The following is a 13,752-nucleotide window of genomic DNA, read 5'->3' as shown; positions in this document are numbered from 1 at the left end:
AGAATCATTCGGTACTTGTGTACTTGCTGTTATTGAAGACAGTGTTCAGATTAACTTTACTGAAATAATACAGTTAAACCAACACTGAGCATTTAAAAAGATGCCATCCTTTAATTTTTAAACATGTTAATGGAAAGCTTTCAGTAACACTTGTGTAGATCAGGTTTTCATAACTGGTATAGTTGTAAAGCTAAAGACGTGTAGGAAGACCAAGGCACAGTACATACGAAAAGAACAAACTTGAGTACCTTAACACATGAAGAACCTAAAGAAGGGGCTGTTACAGTGAAATGCCCTGAAATGTTAAACAATTTGCTACAAAGTTGTTTTTCTAATGTTTTATTTTATTAAAGGACCTAAGGAGCAGTGGAGCCATGATCTAAGTGGAAGCCTTTTGAGGCTTCTCTTCTTTGGCTGTTTCTGCTGAAATCTCACTATTTCATCCTAAGCAGTTTGGGAGAGTGTCTGTCTTCATTCCAGTTGATTTACAAGTGCAGTTTGTACAAACTTCTTAGTTTAAGGTTAAAATCTATGGAAATAAAAGGATACAGCTTTATTTTTTTAATAGTTGTCCCAGTACCCCCATATTCAAGCTAGATGCGAGATACATTAGGTACCAGGTGGAGTAAGTGACTTCAATTCCAGGAGGACAGTGGATACCAGTTTAGCTGGTGGTTTAAGGATACTTCTGATCCCTTTAAGTCAGTGTCAGTGCACAAGATCATAATAGGAAGATTAAAGTCAATTTGTTCAGTCTACAGAGGTGGAGAATACTTTCAGTGCTTCTCAGTGGCCTAGACAGACTGTACAGCTGATGAGGGCAGGGAGCCAGCTCTACAGTCAGTCTATTGTACATCTAAGCATAGACTCTCTCAGTCTGTGCCATGGTACATTTCTTATTTTACTCAACATTCCACAGTTTGCTAAACTATAAACCAGCCCTAAAAGCATACTGCCATTAAAAACCTTTGATCTGCTCTCCTGATGCAAAGGTATCCTGGATCAAATCCAGGTTGGAAAAGACCTAAAAGATCATTGAGTCAAACCATTACCCCAGGGCTGCCAAGACCACCACTAAACCATATCACTGAGGGGGCTCTTTCCACTTTATTGGGCAAACTGTTCCAATACCCGATTACCCTCTCTGTGAAGAAATTTTTCCTAATATCCAATCTAAGCCTCCCCTGGCACAGCTTGAGGCCATATCCTCTTGTTCTATCACTTGTTACATGGGAGGAGAGACTGACCCCCACCTCACTACAACCTCCTTTCATGTAGTTGAAGAGAGTGGTAAGGTACCCCTTGAGCCTTCTCTTTTCCAGACTAAACCCCCCAGTTCCCTCAGCCATTCCTCGTAACACTTGTGCTCCAGGCCCTTCACTGGCTTTGTTGTCCTTTTCTGAGCCCAGTCCAGCACCTCAGTGTCTTTCTTGTAGTGCAGGGCCCAGAACTCAATGAGGTGCAGCCTCACCAGTGCCCAGTACAGGGGATGATCACTGCCCAGGCACTGCTACTCACGCTACTGCTGATACAGGCCAGGATCCCATTGACCTTCTTGGCTGCCTGGGCACAAGATGGCTTTTGTGATTCTGTGTTCAGCAGCCGTCAGTCAGCACCCCCAGGTCCTTTTCTGCGCTGCAGTTTTCCAGCCACTCTTCCCCAAGCTTGGAGCGTTACATGGGGCCCAAATGTAGGACCTGGCACTTTGCCTTGTTGAACCTCATACCATTGGCCTCAGCCCATCTATCCGGCCTATCCAGATTCCTCTGCAGAGCCTTCTTATCCAGCTGATCAACACTCCTGCCCAACTTGGTGTCGTCCACAAATTCACTGGGGGTGCAGTCAATCCCCTCATGCAGATCATCAGTGAAGATATTAAACAACACTGGCCCTAACACCGAGCCCCAAGGGACACCACTAGTGATTGGTCACCAACTAGATGTGATGCCATTTTCCACCATTCTGGGCAGCCAGCCAGTTTCCAACCCATCAAAGAACCGCTTATCCAGGCCATGAGCAGCCAGTTTCTCCAGGAGAATGCTGTGGAAGACAGTGTCAAATGCTTCATTTATGTCCAAATACAAAATATCCACAGCCTTTTCCCCATCAGCCAGGCAGGTCACCTTGTCACAGAAGGAGATCAGGTTGGTCAAGCAGGACCTGTTCTTCAGGAGCCTGTGCTGACTGAAGCTTATCCTTCAGTTTTCCCACACGTGCTTTACGGTCTCACTTAGGATCATCTGCTCCATGACCTTCCCTGGCTGATGCTTTCCTGCTTGCAGGTTAAAACAGTGACGAGGCTACACACCGCTCCCCTCCATCCTCACCTTCCCCACCCCCAGGACCTACATACACAACTCATATACAAGGCAACAGCTGTACTCATTTGTGAGTGCATGACTTCTATTGTAGTCACAGTAGGGTTTTATAATTTAAAGGAGACCTTAAGAGAAGGACCACCTATTTACCTAAAGTATACATTGAGAAAGACAGCATTAGTTGCAATAGCTTTGTTTAGGGCTTAAGGCGTATGTTTTGGGGCAGTAGTTATAAAATGCACTTGTCTTTCAACCTACTTATTCACCTTTCTATCCCTCACTTCCCATTCCACCTCTCCTTTTATGTTTAAAGCACATATGGAGTGCATCTTGCAACTTAGCTTGACAAGTACCCCAAGGTGTCCTTTGTCATATGTTAATGCAGTTTATCGTATTAAGTAATGTGTTTAGGTTACAGACCTGGTGGCGACCAAGTAGCTAGTACATGTTTTTTGTTTTCATGTCAATATCTACCTGTCAGCTGGTGAAGGTCGTCCAAGAAATTAACCCCAACTGAGAACAGTTGCTGCAAATTAGGCTTTCAAAAGATGACTGGACATTTGAGACACTGTAATATTATCCATGCATTAACCAGGGAGATTACTTTTAAAAGAGTTTTTTATGTAAGAGGGCTGGCCTACAAATAACTTTAATCAAAGGTTTTGTGTTAACAGAACTGTTAACAATACTGCATCCCTGACTGTCAACTAATTACTAGATGTATATAAGGGTAATTGAAATAGCAGCTCAGGGTTGATTTTTTATGGTTTTGATTTTTTCTTTTTAATATAAGAAATATGACCCAAAGCAATGGAATAAGACAAGGGCAAGAGAAAGAAAACCCAGGGAAAAGAAAAAAAAAAGATTAATGGGAGAAAAATGGTTATGTGAGTGAAATAGTGCATGTGTGTGCATGTATACCGGGGCTGGCGAGTGGAAGCAAGAATGAGAGAGAATGCAAAAATATTACTGCTTTAATCTGTCCTTTAGATTTTTTGAACTCAATTTTCATGCTGATGATCTTCCTGAATGTTCAGCAACCTTACGTATTGCCAGTGGGATGCAGTATTGGGTGAAGAGTCAGAGGACCTATAGTCAAATTTTCATTTCTTTTGGCACTTTGTGATGAGGACAGACTTACAAAAATGGAACATAAATGTTGCAGAACAGTCAGAAGTGAGAGCTGTGGCTACAGCAATCTCTTCTAATCACTGTGTAAAGAGCATGGGGATAGCAAAGTGTTGCTATCTGCTATAAGCATAACTGGTTTCTCGTGGGGCCAACATGCTTCCTGGAATATCCCCACACCAGTGATACTGTCTTTGCATGTTATCTTGTCTTTGCATGGAAAGTGTGGGGACACTGGAAGCAAGGAGAGGTGACACGAGGATAGAGATGCTGTTCACCACCACAGGGGGAAAATTCATGTGACCAAAGCTCAATTAGAATCCAAGGTGGCCAGCACTGTGAAGGGCCAAAAGGGCTTTTTCAAATATGTTAATAGCAAAAGCAGAATCAGAGATAACGTTTGTCCATTGTTTGATGGGGTCAGTCACTTCACAAATAGGGACACAGACAAAGCAGAGGTGTTTAATGCCTTCTGTGCCTCTGTCTTCAACACTGGTGGTGAGCCCTGGTCCCCTGGACCCCAATGTTGGAATGCCACGACTGCAGGATGGTAAACTGCCAGCCAACCCTGAACTTGAGACTTGCTGCTCATCTAGCTGGATGTGCAGAAACCTATGGGGCCCCATGGGATTTATCCCAGGGGACTGAGAGATCTGACTGGCTCCATTACTTTTCAATGTTTTGGGAAGTATGGAAAGGTCCCAATCAACTGAAAGCGCCAAATGTTGTCCCAGTTTCCAAGAGTGGTGAGAAGGAAGACCCCGGTAATTATAGTACTGCCTGTCTCACTTCAGTGCCTGGTAAAATTATGGAGAAGGTTATTATGGGAGTTACTGAAAAATACTTGAGAGACAATGTAGCCACTGGTCATAGCCATCATGGGTTCATGAGCAAAAAGTCCTGCTTATCCAACTTGATTTCCTTTTATGACAAGGTTTCCCATCTAGTTGACCAAGGGAAGCCAGTAGATGGATTTTAGTAGATGGATTGGGTTTTGATTTTAGCAAAGCTTTTTTGTATTGTCTCTTACAAGATAAATATGAAAATATATTATTGTCTCTGGATGAACCATCTGATGGGATGCATCCGTGAGAAGTGAGGGAGCTTGGCAGTGTCATTGCAAGGGGATTCACAATCAGGAGTGTTCCTGGCAGGTTTGGAGAAGGTGATCCTTCCCCTCTACTCATCACTCAGACCACATCTGGACTATCGTGTGCAGTTCTGGGTTTCCTAGCGTGAGACATGGATATACTGGAGTGAATCCAGCAACAGCCACTAAAATGATTAAGGGATTTAAACACCTGATGAGAGACTGAGGGAGTTGGGACTTTTTATCCTCGAGAAGGCTCAGGGGTTAATTTTATCAATGTGTATAAATACTTGCTCAGGGGGAATAAAGACGACAAAGCTAGAGTTTGCCTCACTACTGCAAAGTGAAAGGACAAGATACAATGGACACAAACTGAAATACATGAAATTCCACCTGAACATAAGAAAAAAATGGTTTTACTGTGTGCATGGTCAAACACTAGAAAGAGGTTGAGCTGAGAGGTTGTGGAGTCTCCATTTTTGGAGATTCTCAAAATCCAATTGGACAAAGCCTTGGGCAACCTGCTCTGGCTGACTCTGCTGTGAGCAAAGGGTTGGAATACATGACAACCAGAGTAATTCCATGGTTAAAGCTTGATTTTTAGAAAAGTTTGGGGTTTTCTGTTTTATTTTTCTTGCAGTGTACCATGATCAAGCTTATACTGGTGCAGGTGACATAAGCATGCATGAAGTCAGACATGTATTTCCTTTACTCTGGCTAGTGAGATGATGACTATAGAGCAGGTCAAGGTGGAAGACCTCCAGTTTCTTAGTTCTCTGTTATTGTTTAATACCATTTCCATTTTATAGCCAATCTGTAAATTTCTTCTGCTGTGTTTATGACTCCAGTTTCTCTCACTTTCCTCTGATCTCTGATGATAAAAAAGGAAAACATGATTTTGAATGTTACTATGTAGTTCCCTCAGGCTGATGCAATTTCATAGGCAATTAAAAGCTGCACTGGTGTGGAAAGCCAAAACAGGCCTGTTAGTAACAGCCTAAATGTAGGAGAAAATGACCCCTTGCATCCCAACAGTGTGATGACTCTCCAGACTGATATGAACACACATCACCAGAAATAAACTGTGAAATACAACCTCTTTTATTTAAGGGGTGGGGGTTTTATTTTTATATTGCGTTTGTCATTTCCTGACTTAAAAGCTTCAGGCTGTCTTCTGCCTACCACCTGTTTCTGTTTGTAGTTCTGGCATTTGCATAACCCAGTGATAGAGACTGTCATCCAGTTTCTAACTCATTTTACATTAAACATAGCAGTCAGTCAGAAAGATCCTAGGTCTGGACAATAACTGTTGCACCCCAGTGTTTTTCAAAATCTCTTGAGTTTAGTCTTTGAAGAAAAGCAAGTGAGTTTTCACCTTCTCTTTATTGAGAACAATTTTGGACCCATGTAAAAGGGCAGAATTCTTTGAAGTATTCTGCTTACTCCTGTAATTTAAGCCTGTGCTGATAAGTAGATTCATGCATATGCACCTTCATTCTTGGGCTCTTTTTTCTCTTTGCAGTTAGTGTCATATTCTCTGACATCACACTATTTGAGCTTACTGCTCTTCACTCACTCACTCCAGGAGGGAAATATGGAAACACATTTTACTTTGAACAAATTTGTAGCTGCTAAACCCTGCCATGGTCTTTGTTTTTGCAGTCATCAGCTAAGCCACTGAGAGCATATGAAGGTATATGGTCAGATGCATGTATCCTGGCTGCAAAAGGGACCAAGGAAGGCAGCTGCTGTCGACTTCAGAGACCTACCTGGCTCTCCAGCCGGACTCGTAGCTGGAGGGAGTGCAGGAGGAGGTTGGTCCTGCCAATGGTGAGGTGCGATGGGGGCCCGGTCTGCAGAGGCCTCGTTTGGACGGGGCGTCCGAGCACCGACTGCAAGGCACCGCCAGGAGGGAGGGAGAGAGGAGACGAGGCTGGGCTGGACGGGCTTGCCGTCCCACCCCTGGGGCGCAGCCCTCCTCGCCTGGTTATGCCCCCGTGTTAGAAGCAAAGTTCAGCAAGTTGCTTCAACCCTCCTGCAGTTTTACACCCACCCTGGGGCATGGAAGGAGGGGAGCTGCGGCATCAGCGTGCACGGCTCGTATCCTGGCGCTTGCAGGAAGAGGCTGGAGGTGAGTTTGGAGGAAGGGTACTGTGGCCAGAAGAGTCAGGAGAGGAAAAAGAAGAGGACCGTGCTCGGGCAATTATTCTCCTGTCGAAGCTGCTGGTGGAAAGGCAGCCGCGGCCGCTTCTTCACCCTTCTTTGCTAAGTCCCAGGGTCTCAACAGTGCCCTGCTGTTCCACCGCGCTCTGCCCGTTGCAAGCTTTGCTTCCTGCGAGGGGTCCCCGGAGCCCCAGGGCTCTTCGATAACTCTCAGCTCGCTCTCAAGCTGCAAGACAGCAGGAGGATTAAAACTGCAGTGCCTTCCACGCGAGCTACATCGCCTACCTCTGCACCGCCTGCCTGCCATCAAGCAAGTTACTTAAGCCCATGGTACCGTGTTTCCCGTCTTTGTACAGCACTGTACATGGGGTGAGAAGCTTGCATTCAGAACCACAGCTGAGTAAGCTGGAGTGTGATGTGTTGTGGCTTCTCCTACACAGAGAATATTTCATAAAGGTGGTGCCCCAAAAGTGCTGTTGACTGATAGCCTGTGTATTTGCATTTATGTATTCCTTACGTAGCCTCATGCTAATGCCAATAGACAGTGTCACAGAGAAATCACTCGATGTCCTGGTTACTCCAGGAGCTGCCCAGTTGGTTTTCAGTGTACACTTCTGTCATGGTTTAAACCCAGCCATGCAGCTCATTCACTCACTCCCCCCCCTTCTTGCCCTCCCCCTACTCCCGGAGGGACGGAGAGGAGAATCAAAATAATGCAACTCCCCCGGGTTGAGATAAGAACAGTCTAGTAACTAAGGTATAACACAAATCACTACTGCTATCTCCAATAATAATAACAATAAAGGAAATAACAAGGGAGGATAATACAACACTGCAGCACCAGCCGACCAATAACTTGTCCCCCCAGCCCGACCAAGCACTGACCGATACCTAGTCCAACCCCGCAGTCCTCTAGCCCTTCCAGGTAACTCTCAGTTACCTCCTGGGCATGATGTGCTGTGGTATGGAATACCTCTTTCGTCAGTTTGGGTCAGGTGTCCTGTCTCTGCTTCTTCCCAGCTTCCCTCCTCCCTGGCAGAGCATGAGGCTCACAAAGTCCTTGGTCAGACCGAACATTTGAGCAATAACTAAAATCATCGGTGTTATCAGCTCTGTTCCCAGGCCGAAAGCCAAAACCACAGCGCTGCACCAGCTACTAAGAAGGAGAAAAAATGACTGCTACTGCTGAACCCAGGACAACTTCTCTGCAGGTAGAAAAGATAATTGAGTTTGTGGCTGGTCACTGCCTTCAGGGTGGCAACAGGCCCATCAAGTAGCAGTTTCTTTTATAACTGTTCTTTATAGTCCTCGTAAGCATTCTGGATTAAGAGAGAAAACTAAATCAGATACCACAGAGATGCTACAGCAGTGTAAGGCTGACACTATCAAGTAGCAGCACTGCCTTCACTAACTACTTGGTAAGGTAATAGTTCACAGTCTCCTGGTCTGCCAGCTCTTGGAGACTTAAGTTCACTGCTGCTGGAATGAAGGAGGTATTTTTGGGTTCATATAAGACACCTCTCCCCTCTTTTCCTCCTATTGTGATAGACTACGAAAGAACTGTAAAGAAAGCAACAGAAATTAATGCAGTAAGGAGCATTACTCCGCAAGCTTTTCTTGTGTTTTCTTCAGCCCACAGGATGCATGTGCTGCTTCTTACAAATCTTTTTTCCACCTGTTTCTGTTTGCTGACAAATTATACACTCTCATGATTTTGTAATGGTGGCCATACAAAAGGGCAGAGAACACAATGGTCTGCCCAGGTTCCCTCCCCATCATTTGCTACTTTGAATGTAAGTATATATGAATCTACAGTTCTACGTTCCCTCTATAAGGAAGGAGTAATACATCTTTAGGTTTTATTACTCTGGTTAAAAATGCAGATTTAATGAGTGTAAGTTAAACTTGATGTAAAAGCACAGTTGATTCCACTGTCCATGGCTTACTGACATAGATGCATCAGGATGCCTGATGTCAAGAAACTGACCAAAACTCTGTTAAGACTTTGGAGTTCAATCCCAGATAAAAATCTAATCAGGTCAGGCCTAGAGTTTTCTGTCTAATTCTGATCTATTTTTTATCCTAAGAAAAACAAAAAATTGATGATAAATATTTACCTGCATTTATGGGGACCAGTGCCATTTTTGGGGTGATTCTTTCTCATGTGTAGTAAGTTGAATCACCACAGGGTCAGATAAGTAAGGTACTGGATAGCTTAGTCTGCCTGTCAGATTTATTGTGTGTCATGTCTCAGTCTAATTTGACTTCCTTCTCATGCTCTCCTTCTGCTGTGCCTCTGTCTCACGCATATTATCCCAGACTACCACTTGCCCTGATACCTGATTTTTGCCAGAAATAACAAGGAAGCAGCCAAACCTGTTCCACGGTAGTCACCACATTGCTGAGCCATAGCCAGGGTATGTGAGTCTTTGATGAGCCTGTGGCCTCCAGAGACCCACACCAGAAGATACTCTCTCTATCTGCAGTAATATGCAACAGCTCTTTTTTCCCCATATGACTCATCCCTTAGTCTCACAGAGGGGTGTCAAGAAAGCTGAAGGGTCTTCCTGGGCAGATTCTATTTGTTAGAGAGCAGTGTAAAGGGAGGCAGGGAACCTGCACAATTGCAAGAATAACCTTTTGACTAATTCACTCGCAGAGAATGTGGAAGTTGTATTTCCACTTGAAAGTAGTAGTGAATTAAAATCCAATTAAGAATCTATAAAGATGCATTTTAATTGTTGCTGCTGCTAGAGCTTTTTATAGAACTAAACAGGGTGAAGTGCACCAAGCTTACTAATTAAATAGAGATAACTGCTTTTGTTTATATGTGTTTCCCAAACCTTGCAAATGAGCGATGCAGAAAAGATAGCACGGAGGTTATCTTATACTGCATATAGGAAAATACGACACTTCCTCTATCATATTTTACCATTACTTCTTGCTATGGGAAAACTGAACTAGCGAATTAAATATTCCTGTGCTCACATGGTCTTGTCCTATACAAATTGTCCCAGTGACTCAAGTGAAGGTGATTTCCAAGAGCAGTTTTATAGTTTTAGAAATTCTGAAAATTTCGATAACAAAACCCAATTGCAAGCCAAGTGCCAAAGAGACACTTGGAATATGCCTCTTGGGTCTCCTCTTGCAATCTGAGTTAGCTTGGGTCCACTAAGGTCAGTGGCAGAGGAGACTGAAATTTCCACTAGAATTTCTTCCATTGAAAAATCTTATTTGAAGGTAATATTTAATTTTAATCTCAAAATCCTATAGGTTAAAGATGTAACAATTCTTGACAAACTGGAAACAGCCTATTTTAGATTTCAAGCCAAATGTTTGTTGATTTTCAGTAGATAAAAGGCTTTGATATCTCCCCCCCCCAAGTTACATTTTTAGTAAGGACTTTTGGAGGAGGCAGAATATTTCAAGATTTTTTTTATTATTTTTTTGTGTGTGAAAATGATGTTCTTTAAAGATGTTCTTGTCAACCAGATTTCACTTGCTGAAAGTAGTTCCATTTAGCAGTGAGTCAATAGGAAAATCTGAAAGATAAACATGTACTGCTTTGCTTCAATTTTTTCCTGTCCTTTACTTTGGGGTACAGAGGTTTTGTTTCCAGTGCGGATAATTTGCCAGCAAATGAAACAGGTCATCTGAAATAGCAATAGCTCCTGGCAGAATATCGCATTACAGGTTACACCAATATAATGCTTGGACAATGCAACACAATAAACCAGAAAGTCAGATGGAGCTGGCTTGGTTTTGACTTCACCATGCTTAGAATGTTGCATATATTGTAAGGTACTCCCTCTTAATAATAGGTTTCATTCTCTGAACTAGAATTTTGTGTTTTGGAAAGAAGTCAAAATAGTAGTAAAATAGTTCTATATAGTTCTGTAATAGATCTGGTACAAGTTCTATAGATACTAATGTCATGGCTGTTTACCTGCAAACATTCATAAAAACTAATGTTGCAGCCACAAATCTTAGCCAGGGTTGTTGCCCAGAATACATAATTGGCCAAAATATGTAATTTCTGGGGGAAACACCACTAAGGAACACTATTGTGGTTTAATCCCAGCCAGTAACTCAGAAGCACACAGCTGCTTGCTCACTCCTTCCCTTTTCCTTCCCTCCTGCTCCCAGAGGGATGGGGAGGAGAACTGAAATAAAGTAAATCCCACAGATTGAGATAAGAACAGTCCAGTAACTAAGGTATAACACAAACCACTGCTGCTACCACCAATAATAATAATGATAAGGGAAAAAGCAAGGGAAGAGAATATAAAACTAAAAGGGGAAAGGAAAATAAAAAACTATAAACACAAGTAATGCTCAATACAATTGCTCACCACCCGTCCACCGATACCCAGCCTGGCCTGAGCAGTGATCTGGGTCTTCCAGGTGACTCCTGCCAGTTTATACACTGGGCATGACGTGCTGTGGTATAGAATACCCCTTTGACTAGTGTGGGTCAGGTGTCCTGTCTCTGCTTCCTCCTGACTTCTTGTACCCCTCCTCACTGGCAGAACATAAGAGACTGAAAAGTCCTTGATCAGAGTAAGCATTACATAGCAACAACTAAAACATGGGTGTGTTATCAGCACTGATCTCAGAGTAAAGTCTGAGAACACAGCACTGAGAAGGATAAAAATAACTGTTACAGCTGAACCCAGGAAAGTATTCACTCCTTATTCCACGCCATTCATGTCTCATGCTCAGATCTCAGAGTTTTCAGTATACCATCCCTTTTTGTCTCATACGCAAACACACACACAAGATATCAGTCCTTAGTCCATGGACCAATCCCTGTAAAATCTGCTCAATTCATTCAGTCCACAGTGTCAGGCTCCATTTTTTGTTGCAGTCTTTGAGGGCAGGAGAGACGGTGTGTAGTGTTGGATTGTTGCATGTTAACCACACCACTGAACTTGTCTGGTTTCATCAAAGTTCATTCTTTGTTGCAGTGATGATCAGAGGGAAGTCAGGGTCAGCTGATGGTGACCTGAGGACAGATCTGCTGTTGCCGGCTTTTCCCTTGACTTTATTCTCCACTGATGATCATGACAGTGCATACCTACTTTTCAAAGCCCAGAATGGCGGAGATGGGCATCTGGCTGATGGGCTACAGAAGTGTTATATAGCAGTCAACAGCATATACTTGAGTTCATTGGCTGTTTTCCCCTAAAATCAAATCCCCTTGAGGTACACATCGGACTTCCCCATCTTCCTGTATTACCCAGCAAGTATATCCATGTCCCTGAGCAAAAGCAATCCCACGAGTGGGTTTGACTTTACCTGAAGCAGGAATAACCCAGACTGTCTTCTCCAGCAAATTCTTTATGTGCACCACAGGAACTTTATCCCCCTCTACAATATGTAAAAGTTCTGACTGGGCTGGGCCAGCACTTCTGGCAGATCCCCTAGTGTTGACCAACCAGGTAGCTTTTGGTAAATGTGTATCTCAATGCTTGAAAGGTCCCCCACTGATTGCTCTCAGTGTAGTTTTTAACATCCCATTGTACCATTCAATTTTCTCAGAGGCTGGTGCATGGTAGGCGATGTGATATACCCACTCAATGCCATGCTGTTTGGCCCAAGTGTCTATAATCCTGTTCTGGAAATGGGTCCCATTGTCTGACTCAGTTCTCTCTGGGGTGCCATGTCACCAGAAAATCTGTTTCTCAAGGCCCAGGACTGTGTTCCAGGCAGTGGCGTGGGGCACAGCGTACGTTTCCAGACATCTGGTGGTTGCTTCCACCATGGTAAGCACATGGTGCTTGCCTTGGCAGGTCAGTGGGAGTGCGATATAATCAATCTACCAGGCCTCCCCATATTTGTACTTCAGCCATCACCCTTCATACCAGAGGATGCCATAACTACTTGGCTTGCTCAATTGCAGCACATGTTTCACATTCATGAATAACCTGGGCAATAGTGTCCATTGTTAAGTCCACCCCTCGATCACAAGCCCATCTGTATGTTGCATCTCTGTCTGTCTTGATGGCCTGAAGTGTCATGGGCCCACCAGAACAAAAATAATTCACCCTTATGCTGACAATCTAAGTCCATCTGAGCCACTTCAATCTTAGCAGCTTTATCCACTTGTTGGTTGTTCTGGTGTTCCTCAATAGCTCAACTCTTGGGTACATGAGCATCTACATGGCGTACCTTCACCACCAGGTTCTGCACCTAGTCAGCAATATCCTGCCACAGTGCAACAGCCCAGATGGGTTTACCTCCGTGTTGCCAGTTACTCTGCTTCCATTGCTGCAACCATCCCCACAGGCCGTTTGCCACCATCCATGAGTCAGTATAGAGATAAAGTACTGGCCACTTTTCTCATTCAGCAATGTCCAAGGACAGCTGGATGGCTTTCACCTCGGCAAACTGACTTGATTCACCCTCTCCTGCAGCAGTTTCTGCAACTTGTCGTTGGGGACTCCATACAGCTGCCTTCCATCTCCGATGCTTTCCCACAATATGGCAGGATCCATCAATAAACAAGGCATACTGTTTTTCACTTTCTGGCAGTTCATTATATGCTGGGGCCTCTTCAGCACATGTCACCTCCTCCTCTGGTAGCATTCCAAAATCTTTGCGCTCTGGGAGTCCGTGATGACTTCTAGAATTCCTGGACAACTGGGATTTCCTATTCGAGCTCGCTGTGTAATTAGTGCAGCCCACTTACTCCATGTAGCATCGGCTGCATGGTGTGTAGAGAAGACCTTGCCTTCGAACATCCAGCCCAGCATGGGCAGCCAGGGTGCCAGGAGCTGTGTTTCAGTGCCAATCACTTCCGAAGCAGCTTGAACCTCTTCATAGGCTGCCAGTATCTCTTTCTCAGTTGGGGTATAGGTGGCCTCAGATCCTCTGTATCCCTGACTCCAAAAGCTGAAGGGTCGACCTCGAATCTCCCCTGGAGCTTTCTGACAGAGGCTCCATGTAGGACCATTCTCCCCAGCTGCCGTGTACAGTACACTTTTTACATCTGGCTCGGTCCAGATTGATCCAAATGCTACTGCATGAACTGTCTTGCGTTTAATTTGCTCA

This window comes from Neopsephotus bourkii, unplaced genomic scaffold (genome assembly GCF_033783945.1).
Source record: "Neopsephotus bourkii isolate Nb327-2 ecotype Australia unplaced genomic scaffold, CSIRO-AGI_Nbou_v1 NB_107, whole genome shotgun sequence".
NCBI classification, from domain to species: domain Eukaryota; kingdom Metazoa; phylum Chordata; class Aves; order Psittaciformes; family Psittacidae; genus Neopsephotus; species Neopsephotus bourkii.
This window is presented reverse-complemented; position numbering follows the sequence as displayed.